Below are 7,279 nucleotides of genomic sequence, written 5' to 3'. Positions count from 1 at the left end.
AAAACATAATCTGATTCATATTTAAGAAAGAGCACAACAAGAAGGAGAGCATGGTCTGATTATACTACAGAACAAGTGTATGTTTTTAATCTCTGTGATACATGATATTATACAATATGTGAAACAAATTTGCATGCAAATAGACCTTAGCATCTGATTTTGAAGAAATCATATACAATGACATTTTTTATCATTAATGTTGTATTGTGCTGGAACATTATTCTATAGCGTTAACCTTTTGAATACATTGTTTCTGACAGATACCTTATCGGCCTGTGCTTTTAAAATTAATGGAAGTTCTAACAAGGGAGCAAATCAAAATATGGACAGCTTCCAAGAAGGCCATTTCCTTTACCCATACTTTTAATATTATTTACAGCTTCATCTGACTTTATACAACCATGGCTGTAAATCTGTAAGCAGAATCTTGGGTGGAGGGTGGTAAAAAAAATCCTATGGGAAGGTATTAAATGGTCATTGCTCTTGCTGAACGATGCACAGATATTCAAGAAAATTGCAAGGTAACTGCTCAAGTTAAAAATATAACCAAAATGGGGGGAGGGGAGAGGGCTGGTGCAGATGTTATTCTGATAATTCTGATAATGGCTATTATTGTTATACTCAAAAACTGATGATGATACTATAAGCTTTTTATGACAATACCCTTCTGATATCCTTTGAACATCTGTCTCTGAAATAGCTTTTATACAAGAGTATGCATGTTTAGGATTTAATTATCATTTTTATTGTTAGGTATTATGGCCTCTTCTTTATATTTAAATTGGATTTTATTATTTTAGAAAGGTTTGCTAAGTAAATTGCATTTTACTAAGCATTCAGATAAGAAAGTGCATCTTCCAATTAATTTTTATAAATCTACATCGCATAGCACAAATGAGACCATATTTACATCACAGGCACAACAATTTCCCTAAGTTAATTCTACCAGTGTTTATAGAATATTACCTACCTTTGTTTGGATAGTACAGCTTATCTGAATGCAGATTTTTGGCAGCAGCCAAACCCCATTATTCTACAAAAGATTTATATAAAGATATTCAGCTTTTTTACTAAACTTAATTTAATTTAATTCATTGTATTAGTTTGATCTGCCAAACTAAAGACATATGTTTGATCATGCAAAAAGAAATTGATGAAGGTGTGGTTGGATTTTAATTTGGGAATTAGATTTCATATCTATAATAAATTTTAAAAACTGAGTGTAGAATCTTATTTATACTAAGCTTTATTTTGTACCCAAAACAATTATTTCATTATTGCTGTGTTTTATCTAGATTCTGAGAAAATCTTAAAATGTTAACAACTCAGCTTGTAGGAAAAACCTAGTGCGAACTTCCATTTTCTCTGACTGTCTGGCCACAACCTTGTTTACCATTTTCTTTTCTTGAAAATCAAAATTCAGATCAGAATTCTGATTTTAGTAATTTTTGAGGTTTCTTCATCTTGAAATAACCTCAATTAAAAAAAAACACATTTGCTTTTTTTTTTTTAAATGTTTAATCTGAATATACAAAAACTCAAATGAATTTAATTGTGGATTTAACTGAATAGCTCGAATATGTGATTTACTAAATTTTTATTGAGTTTGTAGTCTAAAAGAAATTTGAAAAAAACTTGAAAAGTTCAAACTGAATACATATTTTAATTTTTGGCTAGGGCGGCTCCCATTGACTTCTAAGTGATCTTGCAAGTTTTACATTTCAGTTTTCTTGTATTTTTGTCATGATTTTTACCACAAAAAAATGTAATTAAGGGAAACAATATGAACATTGATAAATAACCACCTAAGTCTACTTTAAAAGGAACATATAAGTAGTAATTTATTTACCACAAATGCAGTTGTTTGCTGCTAGTTGTTGACTGGAAAATTATATTGATTAAAGTACTTGAAAGCTGCGCCTTGTACTTCCATATAGTTGCTCTCAGCACAGCTGCCTTTGTTCTGTCTCCTGTTCTGAATGTTGTATAAGTGTGTCCAATGATTCAAAGTAACCCTGGAGTTACTGGCACCTCCAAAGGTGATAGTTGACTCTACAAAATATTTTTATTTTTGATGGCCAGCACTTGAAGTGACAGCACCTGGACTTTGAAAACTTTCAGCGCACTTGCAACCAATTTGTGCTGCAGCACATGCACATATAAGTGAATTTGCTACATCAGCCCGCAATTGTACAATTTACAGATGAAATTATGCTGGAGTTATGCTAAATATGCTGAATTGTAGGTTAAAACACTGCAATTATTTCTGAAATTGCACTATGAACACTACACGTTGCTATGTAAACGATCCCTTAAATTTAAAAGAGAGCCTTTGAACATTTACTACAGTTTAAAATAAAAGGTGAACATATGAAAAACATCTGCATGTTTCATATATTATTCTTATATTTCCTACTGGCGCAGTATTTACATATATAAATTCAAAAGTAGTGAATTTGATTTAGAGTAAAAAAGAAAAAAGTAATGCTTATGAAATGGTTCTACTGACAATTGTACTACTGCTTGTAAAATTTTAAGTCCCCTTATTGACATTATGACAGCATATTTAATACCCACTAATGGTTCTTGAATATTCCGTTAATCAATAAAGAAAACTGATATGCAATTATTTCACATCTGGTCCTATTTATGAAGCTCATAAGCAAGTTCCATTATAACAGCTGCAGTAACTCTGAAATATGATTTGTTATGAAACTAGATGAAATTAGATGTTTACAGTGAAGACCAAAATTGATTCTTATAGGGGCTTAAGTATCCCATAATTTTCTATTTTTTATGTAAACTCATTTGGTTCTTTACAGTTACCTATTTTTACAGATTACCACAAAGATCGCATATTTGGTACTATGGTGTATTTTTCTCTTTTTAGCTTTCTTATGTTAAGTACTAAAAATCAAGTCCTCCAGAGAAGATTTTTTCAGAGAGGATACATGAGACTGTTGACATACTCACCTGTTATCAAGATATCTTAAAGGGCCTCTGCACTATTACTGTAATTGTTTCCAGCTGAGCCATAAATTTAACTTGACATCTTGTTTAGTGGACATTTATATGAAAATTCCTTAAAGGGATACTGTCATGGGAAAAAAAAAAAATTTCAAAATGAATCAGTTAATAGTGTTGCTCCAGCAGAATTCTGCACTGAAATCCATTTCTCAAAAGAGCAAACAGATTTTTTTATATTCAATTTTGAAATCTGACATGGGGCTAGACATTTTGTCAATTTCCCAGCTGCCCCAAGTCATGTGACGTGTGCTCTGATAAACTTCAATCACTCTTTACTGCTGTACTGCAAGTTGGAGTGATATCACCCCCTCCCTTTTCTCCCCCAGCAGCCAAACAAAAGAACAATGGGAAAGTAACCAGATAACAGCTCCCTAACACAAGATAACAGCTGCCTGGTAGATCTAAGAACAACACTCAATAGTAAAAACCCATGTCCCACTGAGACACATTCAGTTACATTGAGAAGAAAAAACAGCAGCCTGCCAGAAAGCATTTCTCTCCTAACGTGCAGGCACAAGTCACATGACCAGGGGCAGCTGGGAAATTGACAAAATGTCTAGCCCCATGTCAGATTTCAAAATTGAATATAAAAAAATCTGTTTGCTCTTTTGAGAAATGGATTATAGTGCAGAATTCTGCTGGAGCAGCACAATTAACTGATTCATTTTGAAAAAAAATGTTTTTCCCATGACAGTATCCCTTTAAGGAAAACTTTACTTATCCATTGCACTTTTCAAATTTGCCAATCAATGCAGAGGTCCCTGATGCTTTTAAGAAATGTTGATTTAATAAAATTTCAACTTATTTTAACATTGTAAGACACTGTAACAACTCTCAATGATAGGTCAGTAGCACATGTACATTACTGAATTTCTTGCCACCTTGGCACACTACATTGTACTGTACATAACACAGCCACACGATGAACACTAGGGAACGTATTTATCAAGGGTCGAATTTAGAGTTTATGGGAGTTAAGTTAACTCCCATAAACTCCCATAAGTTCGAAATTCAAAAAAAATTACCAATCGAAATGTATTAAAAAATTCAACATTTCAAAAATTCAACATTTTTAAATTTGGGTGAATAGGATTGACCTGCAAACTCAAATCAAATTTGAATCGAATTTGTATCGAATTTTTTACCCCCAAAAAAACGTCTTTTTTTTCAAAAGTCCACCAAACGACTCCAAATTGATTGTAGGAAGTCCCCCATAGGCTAAAACACCAATTCAGCAGGTTTTAGATGGTGAATAGTCTATTTCAAATTCTTAAAGGGACAGTACATTATTTTTTTTTAAACTCAAATCGAATTTGGACTATCCCTAGTCGAATTACACTAAAATAAACCTGAAATTTGAATTTAGAAATTGGAAATTTCAGTTCGACCATTGATAAATCTGCCCATAGGTTTTAGGTCTACACAAAATAATCCTAGCTCTACAACCATACCTCCCAACATTTTTTTTCGCACATAGAACAGCGAAATTTTTGACCATGCCCATTTCTGCGGCCACACCCCCTAATTACCATGTTTATTTTACAAAATTTGGCAGGTTATGAAAGTTTGAAAATATTTCTCCTTATCTAAACTGTTTTTTTGCGTCTCAGAATTGTTACAAAGTATCTTATTTGCACCTGTTAGCTGTTTTGGGCTCTCTGCTAAAAGCTAATTAAGTGAGAAACTTTGTTTCTTTTTCTGGCTGTTCAGTGCAGAGAAAATAGGGACTTTCCAGTACAAATGAGGCACTGCAGGTTGAGCTGTCAAAAGAGGGACTGTCCCTCCTAAAAAAGGACAGTTGGGAGGTATGCTACAGCTGCTAATAAATGTCTATGGTTTTTATTTTATTTTTATATAGATGTATACCATAAAGGAAAAATGTTCTAACAGTGCTCATAGTACCCCTTTTGCTTCATTTTGTCATTAGTAAAAATAGTCCTTTACTGCTAATTTAAGGTTTTTGGCTCAGGAGCTCTGTTAAAAGTTATAGTGCCTTGTAGCTATATACACATTGTCTCTAATAGGACACTTACTGCTGTCTGCACTGTGCCAACAGTCAGAGGAAAACATATTTTTCTTTCCTGCTCAGTGCATTTCCTACCTTTAGGATTACTAGTATTTTCTAGTGAAACAGAGGCTAACAATCATCAATACAGTGGTCAACAGGCACTGGAGCATGGAAAGAAGTGAAACAAATTCCTGGAGCATGGAAAGAAGTGAAACAAATTTTACAAACTAAAACTACTCAGAAAAAGTATCAATTCTTTAACTTAGCTCATAGCCTGTGCTGAAACAATAACTAAATGATATCTTCCTTTGGAGCGGTGGCTGGCCAGGCACTGGAGCGGACACATTCCACAGTGGTCCCATGGTATACTTATCCATCTAACCCCATGCTACCTCCTCAAGTTGCCCAGCACCAGTAATCCACACCCAGCTGCAGCAGAAGACTATTCGCTCAACATATGGCACAATAACAACCCCCGAACACTCACCACAGCTGGGAGAAGAGTGCAGCCTAGTGCCCGGTTGAAGCCTGGGACTCGCGTGACCATGATACATGGGAGCAGTCTACCCAGAAGCATTGTTCCTCCCAATGCTGCATATACGGAGGCTGCAGGAGGGACCTCCATGAGACAAAGCTAGGGGTGAGTGGCTCTGGGTCTTTAGGGGTACATCCCCATACCAACTGCACTGCTGGCTGTGCCACAAGCCCTAGAACCATGTGGGCTGCCAGCAGAGATAACTTATAAGGGTCAACAAACCATCTGAGCGCCCTCCTGGAACATTAAGCATTAACCCTGTCCAGGACTTGTTACTTCCACTGATATGCACACGCTAATTATGAAATGCACCTCATGCAAGCATCCACGTATTGATCCTTGCCACATGTCAACCTGAAACAGGGCTGAGCATGGTCACCTCATGCACCATTAGTCAACCTGTGTATATTCCTGCCTGGCTGCTGAAACAAGTAAGATGAGACGGGAATAAACGCTACTCAAAAAAATTACTGAGCACTAGTCCACTGTAATCCTGACATTCCCTACTGCCAGTAATCTCAATGAAGTTGCTGTATCCTTCCAGAACTATACACAGCCTCTGATAAGCACTATGGGCAAAGTTTCTAACTTGGCCAAGCATGATGCGGCTGCAAAATTGGAATAATTTGCCAGAGTGCAGCCATGTGAGGATGGCAACTCTGCGCACTCCGCGCCATCTCCCCCATCAGGGCCCTCACACAGCTCGGAGCCTAACACCACTTCCGACTTTTCACTCTGGCGAAAGGTCGTTACTCCGCAACTTCGGTACAGTGTGGATTTTGATGAATCTTAACTGCCAGATTTGACTTTGCCACCGCAGACCAGGAGAAGTGCTTCAAAGTAGCTAGATCTTCTTCAATCTTCTGTCACTTACATCATATCCTGCCGAAAATGCATTAAAGTTCAAAAAACGCTGGCGGGATTGCCATACAACTTTAAATTATCCGCCCTATGCAAATTGACCTAAGCGCAAGATCACTAGCAAATTTTCGCTTGGCACAAGCGAACACTAGCACATCTTCACTATGAAATGATCGCACTGCCGAAGTAACGCTATCGAAAAGTCGCCAGCGTTCGGCGCCCAGGACCAAACTTTGCATATTAGTGAATTGCCGTAGTTGTAGTGCATTTGCTCCTGGTGAAATGGTGCAAGGTGTGCGAAGCTGACGCTGTCGAAATTTCGTCCATAAGTAAATCTACCCCTTTGTGAGGGGCAACTATATCTCCTTAATCAAAGTTGCTAGGAAAGATATTGAAATTGATGTTAACTAAGCCCGGATAAAACTTAATGCCTGTCAGACCAATCTCACAAACTTCTAAGAGGCTAACAAACAAAACATGGCATCTGCCAAATCTTGTTTGAATTTTCTGCTCACAGAGAAGCATTCCCAGTGAAAACTGTACAGGTCAGCAGAATGGTCAGACGGTATATACCTCAGTACCCCCTCACTCCCTGGATAGCCTCCAAAAATTTCTGGCCAATATTGACCTCCCCTCAATCACTCTTGAACAGGCAGCTTGGTTAGACTATGACATTTCCCTAGGCTGTCCCCTGTCGGGGTGGGCTCCTGGCTCTGATGGTATACATATTGAGTGGTATAAGGCACACATTTTTCACCAAACTGTGCTCCCTGTTTAATAATACTGGAGACACCACCGCCCTCCCCGAGTCCTCCCAGATGGCATACATTTCCCAGATACTTAAACAG

Source organism: Xenopus laevis, chromosome 4L, assembly GCF_017654675.1.
Source record: "Xenopus laevis strain J_2021 chromosome 4L, Xenopus_laevis_v10.1, whole genome shotgun sequence".
NCBI lineage: Eukaryota > Metazoa > Chordata > Amphibia > Anura > Pipidae > Xenopus > Xenopus laevis.
Note: the sequence above shows the minus strand (reverse complement) of the source record.